The sequence below is a fragment of the Chamaea fasciata genome, unplaced genomic scaffold (assembly GCF_029207755.1).
Source record: "Chamaea fasciata isolate MVZ Bird 193981 ecotype frontalis unplaced genomic scaffold, bChaFas1.0.hap1 SCAF_6, whole genome shotgun sequence".
Lineage (NCBI taxonomy): Eukaryota > Metazoa > Chordata > Aves > Passeriformes > Sylviidae > Chamaea > Chamaea fasciata.
The window spans coordinates 34,318,741-34,331,630 of record NW_027094091.1 but is presented as its reverse complement, the minus strand read 5'-3'; positions in this window follow the sequence as shown (position 1 = coordinate 34,331,630).

Below are 12,890 nucleotides of genomic sequence, written 5' to 3'. Positions count from 1 at the left end.
ATTTCCTGAAATCTAATCAAGTCCAGTCGAAGGAAGAATCAATTCACTGTTGCATGTTTGTGCTTTTCTTGTTGGATCAGGAGGTAATCTCAGAGCATAGTGTGATCTTATCTTCATCTACATGTCCTAGATTTACCAGTATTGAGCTTTGCTTGGATATTATTACAAATTCTGATTTTCCAAAGTAGTCCTTTGTGCTTACTTCGCAGCATGGGGTTTTCAAGAATATGTGGTTGTGTAGATAACCTTCTCAATTAGTTTTGTAATAGTCTGTAATTAGCTCTTTAGTTAATTTTCTACTTAAGGGTTTCATGAGAGTTTTTCCTCAGTTCTACAAAATAAGTTAATAGCTTGAGGGTTTGTTTTTTTTTTCCTTGAAAAGCAGATGATTTTAATATCAGAAAATAGAGTGTGTTGTTTTATTTTTATATTTGTCTCTCACACCTGCAAGGCATTATCAAGACTTGAGGAGTACTTTGAGAAGGACACTGAAAATAACAGTGTTCCAAGGAGTTTGAGCTTTAATTCCAAAGTATTTGGAAAAGTGATAGAAAATGACAGATATGCTCCTTCAACCAGTAAAATCAGAGTTCTTTGAGGAGGGAGGTAGGTAAGAATCATATGAAACAGTAGTTATGGCTTGCACAGAAGTACTCTGTAGATCTACAGCTTCATAGGATGCAAAAAGAAGGGAAGTATGCTAAACTTCATGGGTTTAATTTATTTTAGACAGGATTTTTTCCAATTTTCTCTTCTATGCTTTGGGATCCATAAAAGAACACCTGGTTCTTCAGACTTGTTTTGGTTTTTTTGTTTGTTTTTTCTTTTCTCAGAGTGCTGATAATGGGTCATAATCAGGATTTTATTGCTCTTTGTGGCTACCTGAAGGCAGGCTGTAGTGAGGTGGAAGTCCATCTCTTCTCCCAGGTAACAAGTAACAGGATAATGGGAAACGGCCTCAAGTTGCACCAAGGGAGATTAAGATTGGATGTAAAGAAAACTTCACTAGGAGCTGTAGTCAAACATTGGATTAATTACCCAGAGAAGTAGCTAAGTTACCATCCCTGGAGGTAATTAAAAGGTGTATGGATGTGGCTCTTAGGAGCAGGGTTTAGTAGTGAATATGGCAGTGCTGGGTTAACACTTCACCTCAATAATTTAGAGGTCTTTTCCAACCCAAATGATTGCATGATTTTATGATCTAATGAGTTTATCTCTTTAACTATCTTATATCTGAAGTCCAATATCAGATTTGTTATCATGGAGAGGTTAAACACATGACAGAAAACTTTCCTAGAGCCTTTCCTAGGAGGACCCTCTCAACAAAACACTTTCACTGCCTCTCCTCTTCCCCTCAAAAAGAGAAGTCTATGTCCTCTTCCCCATGAGCTAGCAATATGGCAGTGTGCAGGATCATAAAGAATATGGATTTTAGCTTTACTTACCACTGCTGTGGTACCATTGTAAAAAATATATATAATTTCACAGAGCAGCTCTACTGCCACTTTGATGCAATGCCTTTTATATTCCATGTATACTTTGCCTACTTTGAATGCTCAGCTGGGACTGAACCCTTTTCCTTGGGAGGATAGCTGTCTAGGGAGAACTATAATACTAAGGTTTCTGAAAAGCTTCTAGATGTAAAAAACCACACAAGTTCAACTGGGTAATGCTCCTCCAGAGGACTCCAAAAGAAAGTACTCTTAGGCTAAAAGTGGGAACAGAATAATTTAAGAAAAATGTACCCACAGACTCATTTTACATACCAGCAAAAGAAAAAGCCACATAATTCAGAGTCCCTCATAAGATGAGGACATGGTGGAAAAAGCATTTCTAAAAAATTCGAGGGTGTTAAACAGAGGGCTTTATTTTGTGGTATGACTTTGAAGACAAATAAGCATGCGGTATGGAGATATGGAGGGGTTCGAGTCTGTTAAAGCATGTTACAAGAAACTAGGACTGAGCCAATTTTATCTAACCCTGACTTAATCATATATGTTCCACACATGTCCTAAAAGGATGGAAATAAAAAATTAGTTTTTATTTTTTTTTCTCTTACTCAAAATTTAGGTTTTCTCAGAGGGGCGCTTCATTCATGCCAATGTACATGCAAACATAAGATTTTTTCAGACAGTCAGAAACCAGGGCTTAGGTATGACACAAGAACAAGCTATTACAAAAGTACAGGGGCTGGGAACTGTCTTTTGGAAAAAGCCAGATTTAATTATATGCTTGTGCACATTGTGAAAGCAAAGTCTTTATGTGAGGGTCAAAGAACAACACTTAAATGTTGGGACACATCTCTGAATTAAAACCACCTCAATTTTCTCAGTATCCATTGTGGCTCTGTTTTCCTCGTGGTAACGCTAACGTTTCAGGTATTTGGATTAAACCATCTGGGAATACAGAGCATGCATGAATGCACATAAAAGCAGTCTCTCAAATAAAGGTTACGCTTTTCCAAATATTTTCTATTTTTTTGTCAAAGGTGACATGGTGTTTCCAGGTAAAGGGTACTTAGACTTTATGTGGAAAGCGAAGGACGAAATGGAGGGTGTGTTAAATAGGTTGTATATCCGCTCCTTAAAATGATGAAAACTTGTTTCAGTTATCCTGCTCTCTAAAGCAGCTTTGTGTTTTTAGTAAAAACTTCTTGTGGTGGATTACAGGCTGATGTAAATAGGCATGTCTTTCTTGACTTCCATATTTTTCCCCAGTTATATTATTTTTTAAATTTCTTTTCTCATTATTTTCAAGTGCTATTACCCCTATATAGGACCAAAAATATTTCCTCAAGAAAAGAATATGACGTGATGAACAATCTTTCATATATTAACTACTCTACGTTATTGTCTTGTGTGATAGTCTTGGGGACAAGCCATCTGTGCTTTAAAATTATTCTGCCAACATCAATAAAACATTCACACAGTGTTCTTGCTTACTGAATGCACAGAACAATTATTACTAGTTAGTCCTTTTGTTTAAAACATTCCACATTATACTCTCCAGTTGCAACTGTAAAATCCGCCTTTTCTATACAGGGTGTTATGTAAGATTATCACTATTTCTGCATGCACTTGTCTTGGAATGGGAAATTTGCAGTTGTGTATAATGGTTACCAAATTTTGTCTTTCATAATCGTTTTTATGTATTTTCATCAAAGATTAGGTCTGCTGCCTTTAAATTTCATTGATTTCTGACAAGATTGTTAGTGGAATAAGGAAGTATGAGGTGTGAAAACAGAAGGCAGGAGCTGATTGAAATATTCATGGAAGATTTAAGCTTTATTCTCCCTATATTCCTTCTTTTCTTTTTCTACAAGTAAGATGCATTAATGTCCAATATTAATTGGATATTAATATTGCCCAATGAATAATCTCAATGAAGTAATGGCATCTACTAAGATGTGAATATAAGCTCCCTAAGTATTCTACTCTTATTCTGCAATTTGACTTTTGCTGGCAATCTGGCCAGGGTGTATAGATACTTCTCTTTGTTAACATCTTTTCTGTGAAGACCCAGTTAAGAAAATGTTTGGGAATACAATATACCTGTGGAAAGTCAAGAAAATAAACTTTTCAAACAAAATCAATACTTGGATTGAATTAAATGATGAGGATTGGATTACCAAAGAGTCTTCTTTGTAAACAAGTAAATTGCTAATAATAATGATTGTTATGAAGGTAGCATTTTCCACAGCATGAATAGGGGTAAAAGAGAGAACTATTTATCCAGTGCTTATTTTTTAAGCATCTATGAAAGCCTCTCTTTAACCGAATTAAAACTAAAATAGGTCTAAGGGTATCTAAGATATGATGCAATGCTGTGCTGCACACAGGGCTAGTGCTCTGGCTGGAATTAGACCAATATCAAACCAGGAACCCGCAATGCTGTTTGTGGAGTATATCAGAAGTAAATGAGAATAGGTTTTGATCTTACTCTTCCAGAGACATATTTTAGGACAGCATGAATTCTCCTTTGAAAGTGACCTCTCAAACTTCTTTACAGAAAGACTGTAGAAAAATAATTAAAAAAAGTCAACAGTTTAGCCTGGACAAGAGGATACAAGGCTTGATAAAATTACCCTACCTTAATGTGTGCTGCAAAAAAATTTAAATTAACTTGAAGGCAAGGTATTTATAAATCTCCATGTACAGCTCAAAACTCAGTCTCAAGATCTGGGATGACATTTTGCATGTACATGATTGATCTAAGAAGTGTGTCATTGAAAGTCAATAGAATGTGTAAATCTTTCTTAGACTTTCTTCTGAGTCCAGTTTCTATTAATGCAATCCATATACACTATTTAGAAATATAGATCTGCATGTGGCGGGGGGAGAGTAAAAAATTTATTCTGCTAATCAGGGAAGCAAAGATATTTTAGCATTTTTAAGTTAATTCAAACCTTAGTTTCATTTTTGTCACACTTTAGCGAACATGGTTGAATGCTTCTCCGGGCACTTTGAATTATGTGAATGCTTTACAATGAATGTAAAAAGTGGTTTGTTATTATTTCCAGATCACAGAATATTCTGAGATGGAAGGGACCCAGTAAGATAATCAACTCCAACTCTCAAGTTAATGGTGTACGCACGGATTGAACCCACACCTTTGGTGTTATTAGCACCATGCTCTAATCAGCTGAGTCAATCTCAGGGTCTTTATTCAGATGTTGGTCGAGTTGGAAAGTACAGTTGCTGAAGGGAACATCAAAGGCTCATTATAGTACTCTTTAGTCACTTCTGAATATGTTTATCACCAAAATGTCAGGATAAAATATCCTACACATTTTACATTAATACAGTTTTCTCTGTTGTTTAACCCATAACATTTCAGGAGTTGAATGGTCTCCTGAAATACAGCTGTTTTGTGAAATAAAACATAGAAGTTAAGAGTCTTCTATTTTTCTAGTTCTATTGCCTTTGTTTCCTCTATTGAATCTGTTTAGCTGTTCTAAAGAGCAGTGTTGAAAGTTACAAATCAGAGGAGGAAACCATTGTTGCTTTAGGAATATGTCATAAGAAAACTAGCAAAAAAGGAAGGTTTTGTAATCTATCTGATTTTGTTGGATGAATGAAATCCTTATGACTCCTCCTGGAGTCTGGAGATAATATTTTATTTAAAAAAAGATTTAAAGGTGTATTTGCTATATTTCTATTTTTTTTCCCTATTTTTATCTTATTTGTGCCTTGCTTAGAAAAAGAAAGGGAAAAATTCTGTATTTGATGGTGTTAACATTTTTCACTGAAATTTGTTTATTTTCCCTCAAATTATAGAAATGTACCTTTGGAAAACAGTATTAGCTATAAGTGTACATCAACGTTGACAAATGTATCTTAGTCATTTGGATTAATGTAAAAATATATACTTAATTTTTTCTATTTTCTGTTCTACAAGCCTTTTCACTGTGGTCTCTGCAAAATTTCTGCTCTCAAAGTGAGAAAGCAAGTAGTGAGATCCCATTTTCATGTGGACCAATTTTAGCAGTGGGCTTAGTTTAAATTTGCTGTATCATCTGTATAATGTTGCTTTTGTGGCATTATAAACTTCTCATATGTACTGCTAGAAGACATAAAATGGCCCATGGCATATGTTATGTTCTTGCATCTGCCTAATTTTCGACTTGAAATGCCACACAGCAATGTTTGTGATAAACTACACACAACAAGGTCAAAGCAGGTGCCTGCTGGGATGAGTAATCATCTTTATTTCATCATCTTATATCAACAGGTATCATGGAGACAAAGTAATAGCTTTTATGAGAGGAGCTTCATATGTACCTCTGAAAAGTTATGAGGCACAAGACAGAATCAACTAAGAGATAATGACTGTAGATTTGCTATAGAGTGCCCTGCAGTTCAATTTACATTGCATCCTGAAGGGTACTGGGTAGGAAGGACAGATTTTTCAAAACAAATAGGCTTGAAAGTACTATCTAATCACTACTGCTCAAACTGTGTGTGCTGCTTTTAGAGTTCTCTCTCTGGAGAAGAAGTGTTTTGTTTTGGTTTTTATAAGCAGTTTTACCTTCCTCTTTCCTCTCTGTTTTTTAAATAGCAAATATATGCATCCCCCAACATATATTTTAGTATTTGTGCAGCACTAATTGTCACGTGAAAAGTGAAGTGGTTTTACATTACCTATAAGGAAAATACTGTACCTCTGTGTAATCTCTAATATCTAGGGAGTTACTATATTAGTGACATGGTGGAAGCTAAAGTCAAGTAAGTGGGTACAGGCATTTGAAGAGATAAGTGATAAGAGATGGAAAATTCATAAATACATCATTGCCAAAAAGAACAAAGAGTAAAGCCAAGAAAAAAAGTAGTCAAATTGATGTAGAAAGAATCCGGATATGCAGCTTGCAGCTCACAGGTTCAGCTGTCAGCAAGTTTGTGCGTTGTGAAGCACAACAGCACGACTTTTGAGTCAGCTCTAATGAACAAAACTGTTGCTGAACTGTGCAAATATACAAGTCAAAGCCATGTTAGAAAAGAGAAGTGAAAATAAAAACAGAATTTAGTTTTTGAAATTGGTAATAGTAATTCAAAGCATTAGGAAAAATGTGAAAACCTATAGCACACGATCAATTTTGGAAGACAATTGGTCACTGAGATGAAAAATCAACATGTTTTGAAGACCAGTTGGGACTAGAGAAGAATGCATTTTGCTGGATAGGGCCACTTGTTACCAGTTACTGTCAGCTGGACATACAAACCTCGGAGGCTGTAAGCTCACTCTGGCTCCTGACACTGGTGATTCTGCTCACACGCGGACAGCCTCTGGAGCCATGTTTGGCCCTCAGTAGACATCCCCTCTGTACTATTCCCCTTAGACATGCACATGCACTGGGGGTTTAATCTCTAGAGACACCCAGACCCCCACAACTGCCCTGGTCCCCAATAGCCACGTACTCCTGTGATCCTGCCTATGGGAAAGAGCTAGAAATTAAATATATAAGACAGACTGTAGTGACTAGGCTTGGGGAACAGACCAATCAACCAGAAAACAACACATGGCCAGGTCTTTTTAATTCCCTTATGTCTCTAGTTTCCCACACTTATTCCTTCCCAAACCACTTAGATCCTTCCCCTAAATATAGCTGTAAGAGTTCTTGTGAAATCCTGAAATACATTTCCTCTGCATCCCTTAATGTGTTTCACAGCCTTAGCACTGACTCCCTTCACAACAAAAGGTGGATTGGCTGCATTTGCTCACTCTGATGTGTTTCACAGTGGGCTGTAGGGCAGCCTCTTCTGACTCAGCCTTGGGGGGGCCTGGACAGGCAACTCTTGCTCCAAGTCCCTAATTTGTTTGACTGAATGACTTTGGGCCCCTTTGCATCTCTGCACTTGTGAAGATGAGCCTTTGATGGACTGATAAATCCTGTGATGGGCTTGGAAGGAAGGTGAGGATTTGCTTGGACCTTCTCTCCCCAAATGTTATCTCTGTGTTGTCCTTTGTAGGGATGCAGATGAGCTTTAGTCACAAAACCTTGCAATGTATACATGATGCGGCTGGAATTGATCAGTGGCCACTTGCCAAGGATTGTCTGGCAACTGTTGATCAGGTAGGGAGCACATTCATGCTTTTATTTTTAGAATATTGGTCCTAAATGTTGAGCTGGTATACTAATAAATACTTGTTTTGTACTGTATAGGTTCCATATAGTTCTGTCAAGGATGCCTAAACAAAAGTGAGCGATGAGGACCAACCTGCACATCAGTTTTTATACACAAACTATATTGTCCCTAAAGAAGAAAACATAAAAAGAGGGTTTTCTACCATGTGTGCCTCAAGCATGCAAATTGAATTCTCTTTTCCAGTCTCCAAGTCTACCTGAAGTGATGTTTTTATAGATATCAGCCTTTTTCAGCCAGAAGATGGATGGTCAAAAAAAGAGATAAGATTAAATTTCAGAGTTTCCTTTGCCTTAGTGACAGGCATCTCAGTAGTGGAAGGAGACTATTTATGACACAAAACCATAAAACACACTTCTTGGACAAGCCACAACAGTCCAAACTCTATCTTTCAGTCACCATTGTGTCATTAACTACATGTGACTAACATTGAAAGGTGCCTGAGGAAAAAAAAAAAAAAAAAGAGGCTTTATTCTTTCCCAAGAGGATTAAATTGATTGCATATTTTAGTTTCAGAAGCATCTGGGAATTTTTTTTTTTTGATGAAGAGAAAAAATGCTAATTGTGAGATGCAAGCAAACTCGTCTTGAAAAGCAAGCAGCAATTGTGAAAAAATCTGCAATATGGTTGAAAAATTCCCTTACTCTCTCAGCATTTCTTGACATTTACAGAGAATAAAGGCTTCATACTAAAAAAATTCTTTCTTGGTTTCCATGCATCAACTTTTTTTAAGTAGACTGTGGCTTTTCATATTCTGTTTACCCGTAGCAAAATATTCTAGTCTGGTGAAGGTAGATTGCAGAGATTTTATGTGACTGTTTTCAAAATAGGAACATTACACAAGAATTCTTAAAAAAAGAGCATGAAAACATTAAAGGTCCAAGCAAGTCCATGCAGAATCTAGCACTACTTTTTTTTTTTTTTCTAATTTTTTGGGGTAAATTGTTATTATGCATTTAAAAGAGTACAATTACATAAAATAAATTTGTATGTGAACCAAATCTAATAAAAAATATTTCAGGTGCTCATCTAGTATGCTAAATTCCATACTTCAAAAAATGTGGCTAATCCTAGATTTCCTCTTATCCCCGGTGAACTGTATAATGGGCCTCTTTAGCTCTACGGCAAGAAATAATATTTTTTATTCTTTTCTTAAAGATTGGCAGGACAACAATTTAGCCAGTCCAGAAAATAATAAATTTACTGGAATATTTCCTCCATCCTTGTAGTGGTGAGGTTGTGGTTTTGTCAGTTCTATGTATGTATTTGTTCCTTGCTCTTATGCTGTTTTATATAAGTTGCAGTGGTTTGTTCCTTGTACCCCCATGTTCACCCCTTCGTGGTTTTCCCTGGTTATTGTTACCAGTCAATTATCAGCTATGTAACTCCTGGGTCCAGTCCATCACTTCGAGGCCTCACCCTGTCTCTAGAAAGTTCCAGTGAGGGTGTTGAGTGGTTTGGCAGGATCCCTGTTATTCCCTCCCTTGCCTCCTTGACTTGTTCTACTGTTTGTCCTTTATGTACAGAGTCACTCCCTTAAACCCCCAGATTGGTCCCACGCTGTACCTTTCCCCTTGCTCCTCCCCTGCATTTAAGGTGTTTCACAGAGATGATCTTCACTTCATCACTCACTGGTGATGCAGTGGTCCCTTGGAAATCAATAAACTCCAGCAGCTGTTCACCCATCAGAGTCCTTCCTTCTCCTCATCTCTGCTCACGCTTCTGCGGGACAAAGGACCCACAGAGTCAGGGAAGTATCCCAGGATACTGAACAGTACTTCTTCTGTGGCCCGTGTCAGGGCTGGCCAGGCAAAGCGGGACAAGGGTCCTGAGACACTGTGACCACCGCACATCCTGGGTCACAGACGGGGAAATTGACAGGTAAGGCAAGGTCCCAATTCACCCAAGAAGAAACCTGAATAACTACAGAAACCAGAAGTTTTGGCAACAATCTTCTGCCTATTTTTGAGTCCCAAAATAAGACTACAGGATAAATCTGTGACTGTGGCAAGAGAAACCAAATAGGATTTTTTCTGGAAGGCCAGACATGTCAAGGTGTTTAAATACTCTGCCTTAAATCTGAAAAAAATTGAAGACATGTAGACACCCGTTGTTCTAATTTCAATTGAAGAAAACAGCTCTGGACTCAAAGATTGAATTGAAGTTTGATTAATATTAGGCTCTGGACTTGGATTTATATGAAGGGGCAGATACATGCAGACCCAGCTGGGATTTATATCAAATAAAGTCTGTAAATTTCATGAATAATACAAAAGACTTCCTTATGTCCTAACTAGAGTTTTTAATGGTTACTCTGCATCTAAACAGTTGATGCAGCTTATGTCTGGTTACACGATATGTCAAATTACAGATAAAACATTCAATTTAAACCCACGTTACAATTGTGCTATTTTTACAGGAGTGTCTGACCCAGAGTTTGTGATTGCAAACAAGTGGTTTCTTGCAGGCAACGCACAAAGGAAAATAAAGAAATTATGATAAAGAATAAAATTGTATTTTTCTGCCTCCCAAGTTATTGCAAATAATTTTGTCATAGATACAATCTATCCACAACATACCAACGTACATATCTACACATGTAAGAAGCTGTATTCAATAACATATTTCCACAGATAATCACAGAGGAAGGTTCTTGTATCATTCAAAAATGAGAAAATTCCTCATGTTTTTTCAACTCTTTTTGAACCATTTTGGAGTCTCTGTCTTAAATTTTGACAGATTTTAGAGGGAGGAAATTCTTTTTCCAAGGGTAAATAATAAAAAAATTAAAGTATTTTTGTATTTTAATGCCTCAAACATTGTTACTAGTGTGTGTTCACGAAAAATCAGGAAGTTTCTCCATACATCCCAGGTGAAACAAGAGAGTCAAACCCCAGCTGGCTGCAAGAGTTGCTGTTGCAGTTTTCCAGCTGTGGGGAGCTCACTGCAGATCCAGAAAGCCTGTGTGTCATTCTGCTTATTCTTCTTTGGGAATATAATTTAAAAGCTCAAGTTTCATATATTTCCAGTCCACTTTATTACATTTCACAGGAGAAAATACGTCTCAACATTCCAAAATGTCTTTAACAACCAAGATATGAATACCAAAATTAACACAGTAGAAACAGATAGTTTTGCATGCCAAAAAAAAGAACATACCTCTCCATCTTAGTAATTTTTTTAAGGTTATTTAAAATAATACGTGGCATTTATCTGTGAAAGAAAATTTAGTGAACATACAACATTCAAACAGGAATTCAAGACTCTTAAATGCAACTTTTTAATTGGAATACAAAACAGTAGTCACCTTTCTGATGTCTGCAAGACAGGCACTCGTTTATATTTAAAAGAGGAGAATATAGCTTGCAGAATGACATAATCAAGCTGAAAGTCTGCTCACTGACTAAAGCACCCCTCCCACTTTGTAAAATAACATGGTAAGCCAAAATTATTATTTTTATTATAACAATTGTTCCATAAGTACCATACATCTGTGGAATGTGTAAGTTCATGTAACAAGCAGACCTTTCAAAGTAAATAGGAAATGTGACGAAGTAACAAGCCTAGTGTAACAATCTAAGACAAAGTACCTGGTAACCATACAGATGAGCCATTACAGATGATGCCTAAGTAGTGGCAGAAAAAAGCTGTGCCAGGTTGTACCTCTGCAACTTTAAAGGATCATTTCCACAATGTGTACTGACTGGGAGTTTAAAAGCTCTATTTCCGTTTCCTGTGTTGTTGTAAATATGAATTGACTTTAATGGATAAAATTTTCTGGGAGAAGGCCAGAAACTGGTGTAACAATATTTGTTCATAAGAGTTGCTAGATACCTACCTTCCTGCCCTGTGAGAGGAACCACTTCAGCTTCACAAATACAATTTTTCTAGACAGTAACCCAGTAACCCTGCTTTATAGAAAGCAGCAGTGATACAAAGAATAGCAATGAAGATAATATCAGCAATGTCCCTTTGCTACAGCTTTGACTGATATTCCAGAAGTTGTAAGGCCTAAGGAAAAAAATGCACAATGGAGGCTTGTAATGTTCTTTTTAGCTTTTATCACTTCTTGCCATTTCATATGCATTTTGTACACAGGACACATAAATACATATAGATAGCATAGCTTATATAGTGTTTTACACCTAGAAGCACCTTAGAGAAGAAAGAGTCCTAGCAAAATAAACAGACTTAAAAACACCCCAGAGTTCACAGCTCTATAGTATCACTGCTGACATAGCATTCTTGGAAGTATCAGTTATGGCTGAAAAGGATTGCATAGGAATCAAGCAGGACTTTCAGGATTCTTGATGTTTACTTTTCCCTGCTATCTTCCTAATAAACACTTTATGTTTAGATTGGGTTTTGATTAGTAGCTTCATGTTCAATCTCTAGGTTGGCATTCTATTTTGAAATATGTTTTTGTTAATTGGAGAGGACTCCTAATGGGAAGACCAAAAATTCCATGAGAAGGGAAAGAAAGGGTTTCCATTATCCATAGTTTTTACAGAAGTAGAATCTCTTGCAATTAGAGCTGTTTGTCAAAACCACAGAGCAGAATGGAAAAATACCTGGTCATAGGCAGAGAACCGGACAAGGCATGGTCACCTAAATATTCACTGGATCTGTAGGTTTAGCTGACTTGCTGTCTAACTAATTGCTTCATTTATTTTCCTCACAGTCTCTTCATACGTGCTTAATTCCTTTTTACACTCTCTTCCAGCCCTGTTACCCTGTTTACTTTCCCTTTTTTGCCAGTGTTTATTGCCTCTGACGTAAATCATTAAAGAAACAGATATGAAAAAGGTAGTGAAATAACATTTATTGACTCACTGTGATTCCCTCTATGACCCAACTCCCATTTCCTTTGTCTACCCATTTAAGCTTGATGAAGGAACACCTACTGATACATTGCATACTACCCAGCACCATGGAGGCTTGTTTTAAACTGGCTCTTAATTATTGCTATAATATTGCTATTATAGGAACTATCCAAAATAAATACAATTTGCATGACTTGATTATCTTAAAAAGCCAGCAACAAGATCTATGTCTTCCAGGTCCCAGTCTTCAATTTCTTAACGGGAATATTGTTACGTTATATTATATTAGAAGGGAACTAAAGGATTTATAAATTCTTTTAGGAAAACCCACTAAAGAAAGTAATCAAGAGGAATACAGAAAGGCCCAGCTATCTTCTGACAACAACCTTCTAGCATGTGATATTGGAAGATGAACTGTTCAACAGTT